This window comes from Haemaphysalis longicornis, unplaced genomic scaffold, assembly GCF_048455015.1.
Source record: "Haemaphysalis longicornis isolate Haplotype H1 unplaced genomic scaffold, Haemaphysalis longicornis Haplotype H1 scaffold_5, whole genome shotgun sequence".
NCBI lineage: Eukaryota > Metazoa > Arthropoda > Arachnida > Ixodida > Ixodidae > Haemaphysalis > Haemaphysalis longicornis.
The window spans coordinates 91694064-91714746 of record NW_027526385.1 but is presented as its reverse complement, the minus strand read 5'-3'; positions in this window follow the sequence as shown (position 1 = coordinate 91714746).

Here is a 20683-nt window from a genome sequence, read left to right as displayed (position 1 = left end):
CGTGCACCAGAATGTCCTATGCCCCATCAGAAGTTAAGGGTCCAACGGTTGTGCCGGGCAACTAGACGGGTCCTGCGACGGGAACAGAGTCCCGGCCGTCGTCTTCGCTCGAGCAGTTTGTGTACGCTCCGAGCATATGATAGGTAGGAGGTATTCGGTGCTCTCGAGTGGCTTGTCCGCACTTCGAGCTAGCGCCTACCTGAAATTGATACTTGGCTTTTGCTCCTTTTTATTACTCATGTATCCAGTTACTCTAATCTAAATAGCTGTATATAAAGTCTTCGTTTCCCTTGAATAAATGTAAACGCCTCGAGTTCATCATATCGACACCCCATTTCCGAGTACTTCAACGCCATCGTCCTACGCGCCTCCTGCCAAATCGACCGAAGCCCGGGTACCTGATCGGCACCGGACTTGGAGGACGCGAATATCACAACCTTTACCGCTTGAGAGCGAGCTCTTTGTATTTTTTTATTCGAAATATTGGTCTTAACGCTTTTTTTTATTTGCGATCGAGAATATCAAGCGCACACCTATTTTCACTGAAAAAAAAAACAATGCGACTAAACGTTATATATTGATTTTCTGCCCCCATCATGCTTAATGGTTTGTTTAGTTAACAATGTTGACACGAAAGAAGTGTGGTTTCATGATCATGGGGTTAGGAAAGTTTTGCCTATATAAAATTCCCTGTTCTGAACGTTCACAACATTCAGCTGCGTGGCTGTATTGCGGAACAGACACACCGTCAGACATATAGTCAGACCAAAATTTTCTGGTTTAAGTAGCCCATGAAAGACTATCGTGTGTGAAAACAACCTGGCATGCTGGAGTACACACAGGAGGGTCCGTCAGCATTACACCGAAAGAAATTGTGACTTTCAGTGACACTTGGAAACGGGAAGTTCAATTCTAAGTAAAACAGAACGGCACAGGAAGTTTGCAAGCTGTGCCGATTTTAGGGATAAAGTAATAATTCCTTTCTGTTTATATCTGCTACATCGCGTCATGCTCCAAATGCATTGTAATCGCACGCCCCCTTTTGTTTTTCTGTACATCGTCGCATTAACAAGCAAAGGAACAGAGCATAAATGGAAGTGGTCTGACGGGCAACGCGGAAATGTGGTTGATCCCTGTTTCAGAGAAATCAGTAGAACACGAAAGTAAGATGTGCCTTCACAGGAGCAGTTGAATATTTATTCTGCATCGATGTGAACTGGCACATCGCTATTTATATTTCGTCGGTATGGCACCGTTATACTTATCAACATTAGATACTGGATTGCACGCGCCGGAGCACTAAACGCGGATGAAACAACACGCGCTCGGCAACCATGTGAACGAAACCGAACGTGTTGGCAGCGAATTGTTTGGTGCACTCACGGTCCGCTGCTCCGAAAGAGCATGATTTTTGGGGATATCTTGTGGGTGTGCTTATCGAGCGACAACCTGCCGGCCCCTCGTTGTCGCAAATGTGCGACCGCTGTGTCCCCGCTCCGTGGAGTGTACGGTAGACGGTTGCTTTGCGACGAGATTAGCTGGGGCCAACTTTTGGTGCTCATTAGCATCATGATCCACTACTTCGCTTCACCTCTCTTATACGGCAGCAACATCGAAATAGAAGAGGTTATAGGAAAGATATATGACGCGTTCATACGGCTGTCTACGCTTCAGCTCGTACCAGAGTCGCTAAAGCGCGTGGCACCTCCCGTTGCGGGGCAAAAGCACCCGGCTCGAATCCTGGCGCAGCCGCCTTTTTCTGGCGATGTCTTTTCTGTGACGGATATGACGTCATTCAGGTCTTGGTGGATCCCGGCATGAAACATTTTCGTGTTAAAATATGGCTGACGATACAATACTCTCCAAGGCAAAATTTGAGCGCAGCGCGAATTGCAGTCTTTTCGGTCACAGCGCATAGCTGCTGCCCCTCAGGAAGCGATCGAGTTATCAGCGAATGCACGAATGCGGGCGCGATCCTCTGGCGTAATCTCGCATTGCATCGAGCCTCGACCGCCGAGCATGTCGCGCGCGGCCTCGGCAATCCGCCCTCGCCCTCAAAATTTTGCTTTGCTTTCTTGCCAGCTTTCCTGCTCACCCCATCTACGGTGCTCACTTCGTCCCCTCGGTTTCAATGAGGCCGATGGTGACGGACGACGCAAAACCGCAGGAGCGGGTCCTTAAGATTAGCTGCGCCTTAAATAATTGCAATTATTCACGGGTTTCGTCTCAAAATAATCTGTTTTGTTCTGAGCCCCTGACATTGCAGCGCGAGCTTCTGCAAGTCTTCCTCACCAAATATCAGTTTTGTGCTGTTCTAACCACGCCTCCGTTTAGTTTGCTTTGAACGCCACATACGCATTTTTGAAATACTGCGCCAGAAGGTGACAAATACATTCGGTACTTTTGAAGTCAGCGATCTTGGTTTTTATCCCTTCATGATCAAGTATCTTTCCGCGGGTTTGATTCCCGGACGCGGCGGCCGCTTTTCTCATGCAGGAGAAAAGCAAAAACGCCCGTGTGTTCGAGATTTCATGGCGCGTTAAAGGTCCCCATGGGGTCAAAATTAATCCGGAGCCCTCCACTACGGCGCGTGTCATCGCGTGCGTTGCGTCGGCACGGTAAACCCTACAATCAATCAATCAATGAAGTTATCTTTCAAGCGTAAGCGCAAAGAACGTTTTTATCTTTAATTCATTCTCTCCGAATAAGCGCATCTCATAATTGTCTCCTGCGCCATTTCGCTAACACCTTTTTTGTGTTCTCCCATTTCGCCTTAGGCTTCTCTCTAACAAATATTTCATCGGTTTATTTTGCTTTTATTCTTTTTTTTATGTTTTGCCCTTGTATTATTTTTTATTTTCTTTTTCGTTTTTTTGTGTTTTATGGCAGATGGGTGAAGTGTATGTTGTTTTCGCTCTTCTCTGATCAACCACACTATGTCAGGTGTCGGGTGCAGCTTGGTAAAAGCTATGAAGATTGCAGCAGCGGGCCCCCCTACGCAGCGCTTTAGAGTGCTCTAATTGCACGTCCCCTTCCTCCATTCAGTCACTAAATTATGCAGTGTTTTCTTATCGACATAATGTAAGACCAAGCGGGAGGCCTAATGGCGGGTTCTTTAAGCACCTTCGCTTTTTTGTACGCGAAATTTTGATATTAAAAAATTGTTGTTATATCTGACACGAAAAAAAGTGCCTAGCGTGCCAATTTCTGTCTAGCTCTGGGGAGTGCCATTTTTGAGTCGTGATGAATGCACTGAATTCCGCAAGCAGCAATATTGGTGAGTGGTCGCTAATGTTGTCGCTAAGTAGTCGCTAATTAGGGGACGTTGTAATATATGTGGTGCGTGATTTTGCTGCTGTGGCGCCATCATTTTTCATTCTAGGTAGATTTTAAAGACAATAGTCTGTCTTGGGATATTAACGCAGAAATTCGGCTTGTCTCCCACCCGGACAAAATGAAACAAACTGCGCAATAGTCTTACATAACCAGCACCAAATCTAAAAGTCTATGTCCGGTGTTAATGTTCCTACCTGTCAACATTGTTGAACAAGAACAAGACGTTACGCAAATATAAGGTAGCAAATCAATGCATAAGTAACATTTGCGGTGTTCCTTCATCAAACACATCATGAATGCTTGTTTTTTGCGATACAAATGAAATACTACATCAACGGCAGAAAACTGTCGCCTGCTGTTGCCCGCGCTACCTGGCGGAATTTAAAAAACCAAATGGCAACAGCAGCGAAAGGTTCCAGTAGATATGTTCCACTCTTGGAACGCACGTGGAGTTGGGCAACGTGGTTGTATAAACGTTGTAGTAGAGTGCGTCGATTCATGCGCGTCTCCGCCGTACGGCAGCGCTGGTATAGAGGCTGGAGCAGCGGAACGCGGAAAATTTAAATGGACTACAGACAACCTTTAGCGTGTTATCTAGGGAGGAACGAGACGGGTGAGGAACAGCATGAGGGGTGAGCGGGAAAGACAAGGGAAGCATTTACTTGCCGGGGTCGCCAGTCGACTATCGTCTTTCGCCGGCATTAGCGACGAAAGGAGCAGATGCGCGGCCATTTTTTCCTCTCTCTCTTTTGCTGCAGTTTTTGCACCAAGTCGCCATTTTGATTGCACTAATGTGCGCCTAATTAATCAGGGGAGCTCTAGCACTGGCGTAGCTGACCTTTTCTGCTTTCAATAAGCCTCTTTACGATGGAACAGGGTTCAGCGCAGTGATGACAAGGACAGTGAAAAGACGGAACGGGCGCGTGTCCCTTGTGATCACTGTCCTTGTCGTCATAGGGCTAATCCTTGGTCCTTAGTCATGAGCCAACTCGCGAAACGAATCGTTTTATTAAATGGTCTTCTTCGATTATTTTTAAAGTGAAGTTTTATATGTCTCATTATAGGTGTCCGGGCACACCACACAACGTACTGAACGGAAGCCAACTTTCTCTCAAAATGATATTGAAACCAAGCGCCCCAAGAAAGAAAAACGCTTCCTGTGGTCGGAGTCAAACCTGGCGCCTTCGCGTTGTGATGCCGACGTCAATTCGACTGCGGCACTTTGACACAGTCGAAGCAGTTGGAATTCGGATTAGACAGAATAACCATACACATTCCGTATAATAATGACGATGGCTGAACGCGAAGCTTTTTTTGTGCAAGATCAAACGGGGAAGGGTCAAAGTCAAAGCCACCGCGATCAATAGTCTACACAACGTGCGAGTCACAGTCAAAGCTCAAGGTGTGAAAGTTCAGAGCGTCTGCAAGTCAAAGTCCAAACTCAGACGACCACTAAACCCTCACGCGAATTCCATCATCGTCGTTACGCGGAAGGGCGCATCAGTTTTTTAAACCATTTTTAACCTTTTTCTTTTAACAATTTGTTCTTCTTCGGTTATTTTTTTCGTTCTTGCTTTTTCATGGGCTCTTCATTTTTTCTCTCGGTTCCCTTTCCATTTCTTGCTTGACAATTTTCTGCATGTAGACACCGCAGATTAAGACCATCTGAAGTAGAGATGCAAGTTTTCTTAACAATTTCAGGGGCGTAAAAGCATTTTATTTTGTTTTTTTTTTCAGGAAAATATGAAAAATATAAAGAAGATGATTTCGGATACATCTATAAAAATACGGCCTATTTGTTCAGCCGAAAGCCTTAGATGTCTCATTACACGCGAAAAGTGATCGTAGTTGCTAGCGACTACACGAATGGAACCAAATTACGGCTGGTGTAAAAAGGAATTATGAAAAAAAAATATACATAAAACTTATCTGGATTCGACGGGAATTTCATTCGGGTCGCCAGAGCCAGAGCCAAGTGTGGTAACTACAGCGCTAATCCTCTAAGGTACCGGGACGGAACAAGAATTATCCGAATGCCTGCCGCATGACGGGTGGACGTGCCGACGCGTTCACGTTCGCCTGTCATGTAGTCATCGTTGACCGTTCTTGTGTAGTCGTTCACCGTTCTTTGTCCCCGTCGTTTTAGCGCTGTTAGAAGAATGCAAGCGTACCAATTAGCTCGACTTCCGTTACTGACTTCAGAATTCATTTCCCTCACTGCATAGTGGTCGCATCACAACAAATTTCCCCGGAGAGGCTCTGTTTGTCTCTTCAATGTTATCCTGGTTGAAAGAAAAATAAACAAAACAACCTGTAATCTTTCTTGTATTGTTGTTGTTTTTTATTTCAACCGCTCACACCTCTACTACGAGCAAGCGGAGTAATTATGAGGTTTTGGTGGTGAGCTATCGGTAAGACCAGCCTTCTGGGAAAAAAAGATCGCGTTACCGCCTAAGTGCACAAAACTTCGATATCTGGTAAGGCAGTGCAACACTTCACAATGATTTATTTTTACTGGTAAGCACCTTCAGATCTTTTAGACCAATTGTTCTTGCTTTCTAGTCGAGCAATTTTCCGCTCCACCTAGAATATGTAGTTTTCTAAAGATAGACTGTGTGTTTTGGCAATCATTCACTCATCGTAAACGCTTCTCAGCAGGAAGAGAAAACGGTGTCAGGGCAGTTACGATGAAACAGAAAACACAGGCGCCGATAAGTGAGTCGACAGCTGATTGCAAGCGATAAATCACATACGCCTCTTTTCCCTTTTAACACAGTCCCCTGGTCCCGGTCTCACGAACCATCCTCCTCTTTTGCAAACCCTGCGTCATTTTCCACATCCCTACTTTATTTCAAATCATTCCAGGCGTAACAGCGCTGTATGTCTTTCACTCGCCATTTTTTCAGCAAAACGCACTCATCTATTATTTCTGTTGTCAGTGTTACCACGTTAGAAACAAAGTTTTAGGGAAAGGAACATGTCTGAGGTAAGACATTCCACTAGCTTGCCTCCTTGTTCCCCTAGGCTATGATAAATAGACCATTGTGGTTCAGTAACTTGACATGCCACTCTTTGTTTTGACTACTTTGTTTTCCTGTCGGCTTGAAACAAACGATTGCTATGCATGTAAATTGAGCTTCGTTATGGCAGCAGACTGAAGAAAATAGCATAATTTTATTACTGCTATTAAATCACTTGCCTCTCTCATGACTGCTTCTAATCACCTTAAGGCTGCTGATCACTGAATTCGAAAGCGGTAAAGATGTTGCGCACTCGGAGAACCCGTTTGAGGTACGGGAAGTTTTGTGAGCGATACTTTTGGTTGTGTCCGACGTGATAAATTCTAGCAAATTGCCGTTCATGTTGCCTTGACTGCAAGATTGATAGCTGGCGCGCTTAACCGGTCAACTAGTTCAGTTATTACTAGTCGGTAACAGAGATCGCCCACCAATTTTTTGGTGCTCATGAGTGGCGTATTGTCGACCTCAGCGTGACCACATGGTGGTTGGTGCCATCTCAAGAAATCAGAGGTATTTATTCTACCTTTACTCACTAAGGCCCTCTTTATTTAAGACAAACATATCTTAGATGTACTAGCCAAAAGCATTGTTGACCATTTGAAGACAGGCCTACCTACATAAATTTGTCCAGCTGCATTGTAACTGAAGTGAAACACAGGTCATTTTAATCTAGCCATATAAAATACGCATAAAGGTGCAATTTGAATACTCGGCTATTATTGGGATTCGAACGCATTATAGAAAAAAAAACAAGATGTGTATGTTTTTTTTTTCAGATATGTTTACGCATAAGAATTGACAGAAATTTGTTACAGCATCATTTCAGCCGCAAGTGTTTTAAATGAAGAATATTAAGTTATTACCGCGAAAAAAGGGCAGGAGCTCTTATGCTACCGAATTTTTCTCTGAAAAAAAACTGCAATGATCTTTTACTGCAGCAGCAAACTCCTTCCTACTCACTGTTTGGTGATATACATCGCAGTATTGTGCGGCTATTCACCCTCCGTATGTGCCTTTTCGTACATCGAATCAAACATCTTACACTTTCACACATGCGCGCTACCCTAAGCGCGCGACATATCGCTTCTACTCCCCTTTGCCTTCAGTTAATCGGGGCCGCCTCGTTGACTTTGCCATGAACGGCAATATTTGTTGTGGGTGTAAAGGAAAAGCGCGATTTGCTATTAGGAGCAAATGAGCGACGGGTATTTACGCACTGGTTGATGAAGTTGATGAAAAATCCTGGGCCCATAAGTTGAGGAAAAATCCTGGGCCATCTCCACTGATGCGAAACCTGGGGAAGGGCGAAGCATGCAGTGTATAAGTGTATTCTTGGCGCCTTGGCGTTTTTGCTAATGGCGATGAAACCGTTTGGGGTGCAGGTATAGAGCTTTGCTGTAAAGGTGTCTTGTCTTTGAAGCACGAAGCTCTCTAGCGCGAGGCGTGAACGAGTGTCTCGATGTTCTTTTAGTACGCGTTACATTCTAGCGTGAGGATGAAACGCGTTTCCCGGTCTTTTAATACCGTGACTACATGACACGACGATTACGATGACGACGGCGACTACAGGAGACGCAGAAAGCCCCAGTCTCTAAGGTGTTACGCCCCTAAATATTCCGAGAAGCAGAGCAAAGGAGAGAAAAGAAGCTAATTTCCCTAGTTCCCCTTGGCTAATCAAATTTCCGGGAAGGCAAACGTTGCTCTGTATTGTTTTTACTAGCGTGTCGTAGCCATTGCTGCATTGAATGCTCCCTTGTCCTCGAGAAAATTTGTGGCTTCTCACTCAATTTATGTCGTTGTGACCACACTTCCTTTCTACGAAAGCTTAAAATTGATTTTAGACAATAGATTGTAAACTGAACAAATGTCGTCACGAGGTTTCCTAAATAACATTCGGTGTTGTACAAGAATACTGCAATGCAGCAGGGTAAGAGGGTAATCCTCTTGTCGGTCAAAAGCCTCAATCAAGAAAAATGCAACACTTTCTTTTCTGCTCATCTTAAACGTGTTCCATACCAATTACTGCGAAAATGATATTGGCGAGGCTCATGGGGAACCAAAGGTGACATATTTCGCAGATCATTCGATCATATATTGCAAAAATGGCCGAAACGGTGCACTAAAAAGTGACCACACGGCGAAGGTGTAACTTAAGCCCAGCGAAGTCTTGACGGTGTAACTTCAATAAGCAACCCTGAAAAGCTTCTCATTGAAAAAAAATAGTGACGTGTGTTTACGCACAGTTTTGTTTATCATGTGAGAGAATAAACCTCAAAATAAATTTTTATAGATGCTATCAAACGAAATGGTTCCCTGATGCTTCGAAGTTTTGGGGAACTGGTACGCTGCAAAGTTCTAATGAGGTGCCACTTCCTAGCGATTCTATTTATCACAGAACTAGAATGAATAAAGAGTTACGGAAAGGTACCCTCGAAAGGCGCAGGGCCACATTTTTCATGATGTTATCACCTGGCCATAGAACGTGCTTTGAATGACTCCGCAAACAAAAGAGCATATATATTACAAAATTATAGAAGGTTCGCTGCATTTAGAACTATAATTCTGGTACCAATACAGCCGAGCTTACAAATAACATGAAGAACCATACAACCGTTCAAAATATTGCTTGGAGAAACAATCTGACACGGCGTAGCTAATGTAGCTCGTATAAACTTACTCAACCCGTCAATGACGCGGTTCAAATTTGCAGTATAGGAAAAATCGACTTGTGACCTACTTATATTGATTGATTGTAGGGTTTAACGCGCCGACGCAACGCAGGCAATGAGGCGCGCCGTAGTGGAGGGATCCGGATTAATTTCGACCACCTGTGGATTTTTACGTGCGCCGAAATCTCGTACACATGGGCGTTTTTGCTTTTCGCCTCCATCAGAAAAGCGGCCGCCGCGGCCGGGAATCGAACCCGCGACTCGTGCTCAGCAGCGCAACGCCTTAGCCACTGAGCCACCGCGGCGGGTGTGATGCGACCTAGTTATAAACCCCAAAAATAAACAAATAAAATATCCGTTGGAAGCAGCATTCATTTGCCAAATTTTCGTGGGTGAGGTAGACCTTCGAACAGAGCAGCAGAGCCTAAAGGACAAGCGGGGAGGTAACAGAAGACGAGTGCTGAATCTTAACGAAATTACAATGCAAGAAAACACACAAAACATATATAGCACCCGACACACCACCCCACGAATGTGCAGTGACACAGAAACAGAGTACAACAGCTGAATGTGGGTTCTATTTGCGACACAACACCACAAATTGCAAATGGTACACTGTCTTTAGATAACATCAATCTCTTTCACTTGCAGAAAGCCAGATGCTGCGGCTATAGTGGAGAAATTAGCCACAAAACGAACCACTAAAGCCCAAATTCAGCATTAATGAACTAAAAAAAGCAATAAACAGGAAAGAATGGCTTGCGTTGCAGCCACTCGGCCGGAACGAAGGAATCTTCCAAAGGTCTTCTGTGACTTCGACCGGAAGTAAAGTCCTCGCTTTCTTTCCCCGACCAGCAGTGCTGTGCAGCCACTGCATCGTCTCTCTTCCGGACACATCCGGGGCTTGACTTCGGCAGAGAAATACTGCAGCAAAAATACGTTTCATCTCGTTGTTATAGACTCCATCCAGGGGCAGAAGTAATGAGATAGTAAACTGTGCTGCAGCTAACGTTCATGCAAAAAGCGGTAGCCCCTCACTGCTTCCACCGTGTGAAGTTCTGTGCGGCAAACTTCGATATAGCTGACAACTACTGCATTTGAAATCGCTCCTGGGGCTTTCAGTATCATTATTGTGTGGAAAATGAAGACAGTGGACATGCTTTTAGTTACGTGATATCGTGTTAAAAACGCTGTTTCTTCTGTTCACATTTCTTCGCTTCTTCTGACTCTAAATATGTGTTTTGTTGTGCCATAACCTTGGTGGTATCCCCCTGGAGTTCATGAGAGCTAACTTGATTGTGGATACAAACGAATGGGTCGAGTTACCGGAGGCTGTGACTGTTTTAGAACTGTGGTGGAACTCAGGTGTGGTGTGCTTAGTTTAGGCAGAAGATAAAAAATGGCGAAAAGAAACATATAATATCAAAGGCACAATCTTCACGATTTCGCATTGCGGTGGTGATAAGAACGAAGTAAAGCGCGTACAAGAGCAATGTTTGCGACACGACCTTATTAAAGGAGCCATGGAGACAAAACACAAGTTTGGTTCATTGAAAAAAAGTTCTTCGTTAGAATCATACTGACACCACTTTTAACGTAAACTTTGCACAAATAAGCTATACAATTGGGAAAAAAAGGAATGGCCATGTGAACCACCAGCTCATTTTCCGCAACAGAGCCTATGCTGTCCTACCAGACTGCTGTGCGATAGGCGGAAGCCAGCAAAAGCGAACGCGAATTAGGCAGAGTGTATAAGCTTGCCGAACGAGCTACTTGCGCCTAAATGTAATGCATATCCATTTTACAGCAGTAAGAATGGTGCGGTAAACAGGAAAAGTTACGAAAACACACGGAAACATAGAAGTACCGCTGCGCACTGCTGTTGGTACTGGGCGCACTATGCTTGTTTTAGCTGCACAGCAGTCCGACGCTTTGGAGTTGTCTTACACGACGTTGACCGATTGGTGTAAGCGACGTTGCCTTACGTGACCCTGTTTTTCAAGTATACCCCCTGTTTCACGAAGCGATTACTTTGTGCCGTAATAAAATCATGCCAGGTGTAAGTACGGTCAAAAACAAAGCAACGGCGGAGTGCAGAGTATGCCAGCACCATCTGGGAGGTTTGACGGCAAGCAAGGCTGCAGAGCCGAATGGCGCTGTGGAAGATCTTTAGCACAAGCGCCGTTATGACTTCATTGTAGGCGTGACCAAAACACACGCTTTGGCTGGATAATCAATATTTTAACCAAAATTGATGAATTTCTCAATGAATACAGCTTCATATACTGCCACGCAAGCGCTGCAGGGACACTATAAAACACGAAATCTTTCGAATAAAACATACTTGTATTTTGTCTTCATAGCTCCTTTAATACGAATCGGCAATGTTTATTGCGCATTCAATAAAATCAATGCCGCTGGATGTTCAGCTTTCCATTTTAAGGCTTTTTTAAGGGTTAGTGCTTTTTCCCGCCTTGAGAAATTCAAAGAACGGAATCCAAGACACTTTTTGCTTATCTTTGGCTTTACCACTTCAAAGATGAGCTGTTTCAGGTTTTCTAACAAAGTTTAGTCTTATTTACGATGTTTCTGCTACGTTGGCACAAATTCGTATCCGCCGAGGCCTTTAACCTTGCCAAAAACATTGTTTTAGTTGAGTTTCCTCGAACATAGCAGAAAGGCGACCCCAATATTTCTTTAATTTAAACACTAACCTTTCGTAACTAGGTCAACCAAATTCTGGCCCCGAAAAGCGCTCTTTCAAATGATATTCAAGTTCTGGGTTTTACACCACGGAGCTACAAGCTGGGCTGCGAGGCGCTCCTTAGTGGGTAGCTCAACAATCATTTTTATTACCTGGGGTTCATTAATGTGCGCGCAACTGTCGGCACATGAGACTTGTTTTTCGCCTCCATGAGAAAAGTTGCCGCAGCGGGTGAAATCACTGCCGCGTCAGCAGAAGGCCTTGTTTCAGCGGTAAAGTATTGCAAATATTGAGAAACCTTCAAATTGATCAGCCACCAAAAACAAAATGAACAGTGGAACCGTTTTCGTCTACTTTTTTTACATCCACATGTTTCGTCAGTGTATAGCATGATATTGATATTCGTATCATGTTAAGCCTACACGTACTACCGTATTCACAAAACAACGAGTAACACAAAACATGCAGCAGCATGGACCTGTGTGTGAAAAAACAATTTGAGAAACGCGTCTCGCGTCTTCATGTTCTTTTATTTCCTGACCATCTTCTGTCAGGAAGCCGCATGCGTGTGTGTGCACCCTTTTTATTTTCTGCGATATACGTCTTTGATGGAGAGAGAAAGCTTTACCAGACTCGATACACCGAGTGGAGTAACAAATGAAGCGCGCCAAAGGAGTAAGGGTAGTTAACAAACCTTCAGTGAATCGGGAACAGAAAATCGTGCACTCGTTTGTGGGGGTTATAAATGGGCCATTGAATTGCTTCAGAACTCTTTAAAGTGGTTACCTCCATAAATTATGAAGGTCTTGGGCCCTGTTTGGTTTATTTTCAAAGTGTGTTTGATTCGTATCATTGGACAGAGCTTATAACTAATATACCTTCCTTCCAGACCTTTATGTTCCCCGCACTATCCTGTCTTGAAATGGCCGTGCGATGGCAGTCTCGAGGGTTCCCGCATTGGCCATTTTTATTCCGCTGGGGTTACGCGCGTAAAACACATGCGACGTGCCTCCAGAGTAAATGTTATGGTTCATGAAAACGGTCCTCCGCTCTACTGCTGCTTCACGTCTCTCGAACAAGTAGCCTGGGCACATCAACCTTTACGACCGGGGTCGCCGTGCACCGCAAACCTAACCTATATGCACTGCAGATGCGCCGGATCAACTGGTTATTACCCCTTTACGTCTTTAAGGAGACTCGGTGATGCTGTAGTAGTTTCTCTCTGATTTTCTTCCCTTTACTGTGAAACGACAGAGCAGCGGTGTGGGACGCTTCTCAAAGGTGCTTAAAAATGCTGCGTGCCGGCAGGACTCCCTCACACAACAACATTTGGTGTCTGTCGGCGACCACGTTAGGGCGATCACGTCGCGTTGCGACCACGTTACTAATTAAATTTGGAAAAAAATAGCGTTTGCAGAACAAATTACGGAACCGAAATGCTGAAAAAAAAAACTTCCGGTAATGTACTTAAAAAGAAACGTAAACTTTTCTTACACAAACAACATTAACACCAAAATGACAGCAAACAAGGAACTGCGGACCTTCTGATCCCTTAAAGACAATTCTTCTGAATCAAGGAATGGATTATTGCAGTTTATGCAATTCAACTGTTTTAAGTGTTATAACCTAATTGTTTTGTGATTCCTTTCTTATTTAAAATTTTCCAGAACTTATGGAAATAGATGTGTATTAGGGACTGTTCGATTCCCGGCCGCGGCGGCTGCTTTTCTGATGGAGGCGAAAAGCAAAAACGCCCGTGTGTACGAGATTTCGGCGCACGTTAAAGATCCCCAGGTGGTCAAAATTAATCCGGAGCCCTCCACTACGGCGCGCCTCATCGCCTGCGTTGCGTCGGCGCGTTAAACCCTACAATCAATCAATCAATGTATTAGGGACTGCAGTGCGCTTTTTGTTATTGCGATTACTGCGCGAAAACAAAGTCGGTAACCGCGAGTTGCGCGCTTCCTGTAATTGCAAAACTGCTGCTTGTTTGTTTCCATCTTATTTGTAATATATCTTTATTTTACTAGTGCTGTTTCATGTTTGCTTTGTAAACTGCCTAAAGCTTCAACGTGTCATATTGCCGCGAACCATGCATTGGGTTTGTTTATTTGTGTTTTGCTTTTACCGCCCGGCTGCGCCGGTCTGTGTTATCTCCGTGCCAAGGGAAGCGCGTGTTCCATTCTTTCTTTCTGTGCCGCATGTGTTATCTGTTCAGATAGGGAGAGCATTCCGATCTAACGTGAACATCCCGGAATAATCTTCTTGCATCTACAATGTTCTCGATGCGAATCGACGGTTCCAGAACCACGCGCGCCGAAAGATAAAAAGCCTGCAGAGCAGACGCCGGGGCATTCGATTCTGCGACGCTCGCCGACGCGCGTACGTCACTTTGTTGACCACTGCTTCGCCGCCTCTGTATTCTTTTCAGTTGTTAGGGGAGCACAAGTTCGCTCCAATAAACTTGTTTCTTTTCCAAACAACTGCTTCGTCCTTGGCTACGTGACATCTGGTGAGGTGCGGGGTACGCACCCTTCATGCCCACTACAACCTCTGGAAGCCGCCAAGCCAGTCCAACAAGAGCCAGCCTCCGCGTGCAAGATTTGCCACCCGAGTTCGGTCTACTACCGGAGAAGACGAAGAAGAAAAACGTCGCAACCAGCACCATGCTCAACCAAGCCAATCCTCCTGTCGTTCTGCAGCAGCCACGGGAACCGCCATCATTCCGAGGAGCCCCCGCAGAAGACCCAGAAGAATGGTTGAAGAAACTGGAGCGCGTCCGGAAATTCAACAGGTGGGACGACGCAGAAACGTTCCGGCACGTTTTCTTTTACTTGGAAGATTCGGCTCGCACTTGGTTCGAGAACCACGAGAGCTCCTTGACAAACTGGGCTCAGTTCAAAAGCGAGTTCACTAAGACCTTCACTACCGTCGTGCGGAAAGAAAGAGCCGCCCTTTTGTTGGAAACACGCACGCAACACCCCAACGAAGGTGTCGTGATCTTCGTTGAGGAGATGAAGCAGCTATTTCGCCGCGCGGACCCCGAAATGACGGAAGAAAAGAAGTTGCGCTTCTTAATGCGGGGAGTGAAGGAGGAACTGTTTGCTGGACTTGTCCGAAATCCGCCCGAAACCGTCGCCGAATTCGTGACCGAAGCCAGCATCATTGAAAAAGCCCTCGAAATGCGTGCTAAGCAGTATGACCGCAACTTTGTTGGCGCGGCCAATGAGAACGACTTTGGCAGCACGCGGATCCCGGCCGACAGCCTACGCGAGACTATCCGCGCAATAGTGAGAGAGGAGCTGCGGAAACTTCTCCCAACGCCGCCGCATCCCCAAGTCGCTTCCCTCACCGACGTGATTAGAGAAGAAGTGCAACAAGCGTTGGGAACTTCTACGCCATCCGAGGTACCACGACAGCCACAAGCTATGACATACTCCGCGGCTGTTCGTCGACCCCGCCCTGCTCCAACACGCCGTCAAGAGGCCCCGCCGTACCACCGCCCACTGTCACCCGCCCTACCCCCGGTAGCCCGAAACCAGACGCCGAGGAAGACGGACGTATGGCGAACTCCCGATAACCGTCCTCTGTGCTACCACTGCGGAGAGGCCGACCACATTTACCGTCGCTGCCCATACAAGAGACTCGGACTGCGTGGTTTCTCCGTCGACGCACCTCGCCCTCTCCCTGGCCAACGACCACGTGAGATCGACGAGTATCTATCTGAAACCAGCCGTGGCCCAGCGCGTTTCAACCGTTCGCCGTCGCCCTACCCATACCAATCGCCGAACCGCCGTAGCAACGCTGACTTCGCCCGTGGAAGGTCCCCCAGCCCACGCGGGGGAAACTAAAAGCAGCAACTTCTGGAGGTGAAGTTGCTCTACGGCGAAAAACCGGAAACCCTCCAACGACGCAAGGACGCGCCGAAGACAGTGATTCACGACATGCCCTCATCCCGACGACCCGACCTAACCCTGATGAGACTCCCGAACACGACGACAGCTATACGCCGCGACGCTTACCCGACCTGACCGAGACGTCCGCTGAGAAGACATGGACAACGACGACGCACAGTGCCCGACCGTCAACACGCACAAGCCGAGATGCGACGCCCCGACGCACCCGGAACTCGAGGAAGGCGGCATCCGACGTCAAGGTGTCCATCGACGGTTTTGATGTAGTCGCCCTCGTAGACACGGGAGCCGACTACTCCATAATGAGCGGACCATTTGCGTCTAAGCTGAAGAAAGTTATGACCAGATGGGATGGTCCGCACATACGCACAGCAGGAGCCCACATCGTGACGCCAAGTGGAACGTGCACATCGCGCGTCACCATAGATGGCACGACGTACCCTGCAGTGTTCGTCGTTTTGCCCAACTGCTCCCGCGACGTAATTCTCGGAATGGACTTTTTGACAGACAACGGCGCAATAATCGATCTCCAGACGAAGTCGATAACTTTTTCCTCCGACCACTCCATGACGCCGGAATCGAACCCCGAACACCGTGCAGCTGTAAGGATCGCCGATGATCACGTCACCCTGCCACCCCGCGCAAGCTTGATGATCACCGTCTACTGTGAAGGTGCTGCTCCCGACGTCGACGCTATCGTGGAGAGTGACCGAAGGTTGCTTCTTGACCGCGGTGTGTCTGTCGCAAGAGGCATTGCGCGGTTCAAGCATCGCAAATCCCACGTTTTGGTCACCAATTTCACCGAGGAGTACCAGCATTTAAACAAGGGCGCTGCAATTGCGTTCGTCGAAGAAACGCAACTAGCAAGTGACGTGATAGCAGTCGCCGACTTTGAACGCGCACCCGACGATACCTTCAAGCTTCCGCACCCCTTCGACGTGAATCCGGCGCTACCGCAAGAAGAAAGGAACAATTTATTGGCTTTGCTGCGTCGCTACAGCGAGTGTTTTTCGTCGAACTCAAAGTTACGTCAAACACCTCTGGCGAAGCACCGGATAATAACCGAGGATGGAGCCCGACCTACCCGACAGTCACCGTACCGCGTCTCTTCCCACGAGCGCGAAGCCATCCGGACTCAAGTCGACGACATGCTCAACGACGACATTATACAGCCATCGAAAAGTCCGTGGGCTGCGCCGGTCGTACTCGTGAAGAAAAAAGACGGCACACTGAGGTTCTGCATTGACTACCGGCGATTGAACAAGATCACCAAAAAAGACGTGTACCCCCTGCCACGAATCGACGACGCCCTCGACCACCTCTGCCATGCGAGGTACTTCTCATCGATGGACCTGAAGACCGGCTACTGGCAAATTGAAGTGGACGAGAGAGATCGAGAGAAGACTGCATTCATAACCCCGGACGGCCTATACGAGTTCAAGGTTATGCCGTTTGGGCTATGCACGGCACCAGCAACGTTCCAAAGAGTCATGGACACTGTGCTAGCTGGCCTGAAGTGGCACACCTGCCTCGTATACCTCGACGACGTTGTGGTATTCTCCCGGACTTTCGACGAACACCTCGCAAGGTTGCAGTCAGTACTCGAGGCCATCCGTACGTCGGGGTTAACGCTGAAGCCTGAAAAGTGCCGCTTCGCGTACGAGGAACTGAAGTTTTTGGGCCATGTCGTCAACGCCGCGGGAGTCCTGCCTGACCCGGCGAAAACTTCAGCCATAGCGAACTTCCCAAGGCCGAAAGATAAGAAGGGCGTGCGCAGATTTCTTGGACTGTGCGCATACTACCGGCGCTTCGTCGCAAACTTCGCACGCATTGCAGAGCCGCTCACGCGCTTGACGAAAGATAGCACCGCTTTCAGCTGGGAAGACGACCAAGAAAAGGCATTCTGCGAGCTGCAAAAACACTTGCAAAGCCCGCCCGTGCTCGCTCATTTCGACGACAACGCCGAAACGGAAATACACACGGACGCCAGTGATATAGGCTTGGGTGCCGTCCTTGTCCAAAAACAAAGCGGGTGCGAAAACGTAATCGCCTATGCCAGCCGTGGTCTGTCGAAGGAGGAGAAAAACTACTCTGCCTCCGAAAAAGAGTGCCTGGCTATTATATGGGCCATTTCAAAATTTCGCCCATACGTGTATGGCAGACCGTTCAAGGTTGTAACCGACCACCATGCGCTGTGTTGGCTCGCCAATTTGAAGGACCCCTCTGGCCGTCTTGGGCGGTGGAGTTTGCGCCTGCAAGAGTTCGACATTACAATCGTCTACAAATCCGGCAGGAAACACTCCGACGCCGAATGCCTGTCCCGCGCCCCTGTCGACCCACCACCACAAGACTCCGATGAAGACAGTGCGTTCTTCGGGGTTGTTACGGAGAGCGACCTAGCCGCCCAGCAGCGTGCCGACCCCGACTTGCGAGTAATGATCGACTACCTCGAAGGACGTAACGTCGCCGTGCCTAGAGCGTTCAAGCGTAACTTACCAGCATTCAGCCTCAGAAACTCCGTCCTCGTGAAGAAGAATTTCAGCCCCGGAACAAGAACGAATTATCTACTTGTCATCCCCGCAGACCTTCGTGACGAAATTTTGGAAGCGTCCCACGACGACCCGTCTTCCGGACATCTCGGCACAGCTCGCACTATTGCAAAAATTAAGGCGTAGTACTTCTGGCCCCGCCTTACATCCGACGTCACCCACTACGTTCGGAGTTGCCGGGACTGCCAGCGACGAAAAACGCCGCCGACAAGACGCGCCGGACTTCTACAACCGATCGCCGTCCCGCGGAGGCCCTTTCAACAAATTGGAATGGACCTTCTAGGCCCGTTCCCGACGTCACGATCGGAGAACAAGTGGATTGTCGTAGCGACAGACTACATGACGCGCTACGCAGAGACCGCCGCTCTTCCGCGGGGGACTGCACAAGAAGTCGCCAAGTTCTTTATAAACCAAGTTGTGCTGCGACATGGAGCCCCTGAAGTCCTAATCACGGACCGCGGAACGGCCTTTACCGCGGAGCTGATGCAAGGAATCTTACGCTACAGCAACACGGATCACCGAAGAACGACGGCGTACCACCCCCAAACGAACGGACTAACAGAACGTCTGAACAAGACAATTGCGGATATGCTGTCCATGTACGTCGACGTTGAACATAAGACTTGGGACGAAGTCCTCCCGTATGTCACGTTTGCGTACAATACAGCGACGCAGGAAACTACGCAGATGACACCGTTCGAGCTTGTCTGCGGAAGACGACCGACTACGATGCTCGACGCCATGCTTCCGCATGTAGAAGACGACGACCTCAACACCGACCTCCAAGGATACCTTCAACGTGCGGAGGAGGCCCGCCAGCTCGCTCGAGTTCGTATAAGGGACCAGCAGCTGGTGGATGCCGGCCGCTACAACCTCCGACGCCGAGACGCCGAGTACCAACCAGGGGATCGTGTGTGGGTTTGGACTCCCATCCGACGACGCGGACTGAGCGAGAAACTTCTGCGACGGTATTTCGGACCCTACCAGATTCTGCGACGTGTTGGCCAACTTACCTACGAAGTGATCCCCGATGGTGACTCCGGCACATCACGACGACGTACGCGGCCCGAAGTCGTCCACGTGGTTCGCTTAAAACCTTTCTACGAACGATGACGAACTTTTATTTTCATTTTCGGACTGTCGCTTATGTTAGCATCGGGTCGATGCACTCTTAGAGGGGGGGTAATGCCGCGAACCATGCATTGGGTTTGTTTATTTGTGTTTTGCTTTTACCGCCCGGCTGCGCCGGTCTGTGTTATCTCCGTGCCAAGGGAAGCGCGTGTTCCATTCTTTCTTTCTGTGCCGCATGTGTTATCTGTTCAGATAGGGAGAGCATTCCGATCTAACGTGAACATCCCGGAATAATCTTCTTGCATCTACAATGTTCTCGATGCGAATCGACGGTTCCAGAACCACGCGCGCCGAAAGATAAAAAGCCTGCAGAGCAGACGCCGGGGCATTCGATTCTGCGACGCTCGCCGACGCACGTACGTCACTTTGTTGACCACTGCTTCGCCGCCTCTGTATTCTTTTCAGTTGTTAGGGGAGCACAAGTTCGCTCCAATAAACTTGTTTCTTTTCCAAACAACTGCTTCGTCCTTGGCTACGTGACAATATCGTACTTACATCCCATTTGGGGGGGCAGGAGGAGCTAGTCAACCTGTTCGTACCGCTTTTTTACCCGAAAGTGTTTTATGCCCGGGTACACCAGACCTGGCCAGCGTCATATCCGTCCCGGAAATTACGTCGCCGGAAAAAAGTTCCATTGACGCGGCTGCACCCGGATTAGAGCCATGGACTCTCTTGCCGCAACAGGAGGTGTACAGCACTCTACGCACTGCATTACGAATTCAATAACGAGAAGGTCTACGAACGCGCGTTATACGTTTCACGCTACTTTCTTCATTCAGATGCCTTCTACGTGATGCTGCCGTTTAGGAGAAGTGAAGCGAAGTAGTTCATCATGACAGTAACTAGCGCCGACAGTTGACGCCTAAATGCCACCGTCTTCGTGTCCGCGGGACGCGGGTCAATTGAGGCACCCTCCACCACCTTTTGCTTTCGGTTTCGGTTCCTTTTCGTTCACCCGGTTTTAAATTGGCGGTGGTTTCAGTCGGATTTACGCAATGTTCCGGCGCGCGCAATCCAGTGTCTAACGTTCCGTCTAAGGGTGCCATACTAACGTAATATAATTAACGATGTGCAAGTTCATATACATGCACAATAAATGGTCCTCCGAACGCACATTTCACTTTCGTGTTTTACCAATTTCTATGAAAGAGGCATCAACCAAATTTTTTTTCTTTCCCTGCCTCACGTCAAGGGATGCAAAATAAATTGATTATTATCTTGTCCCTCTGCCTTCTGCAGTAGGCCGAAACTGGCCAAGGGGCTCAGGTGCTGGTTTTCAGGCATATGCCGTGGGCAAGTTACGAGAATGCCAGTTCCCCTCGATAACTAAGAACGGCAGGTGATTCTGTCGTCCACCGTC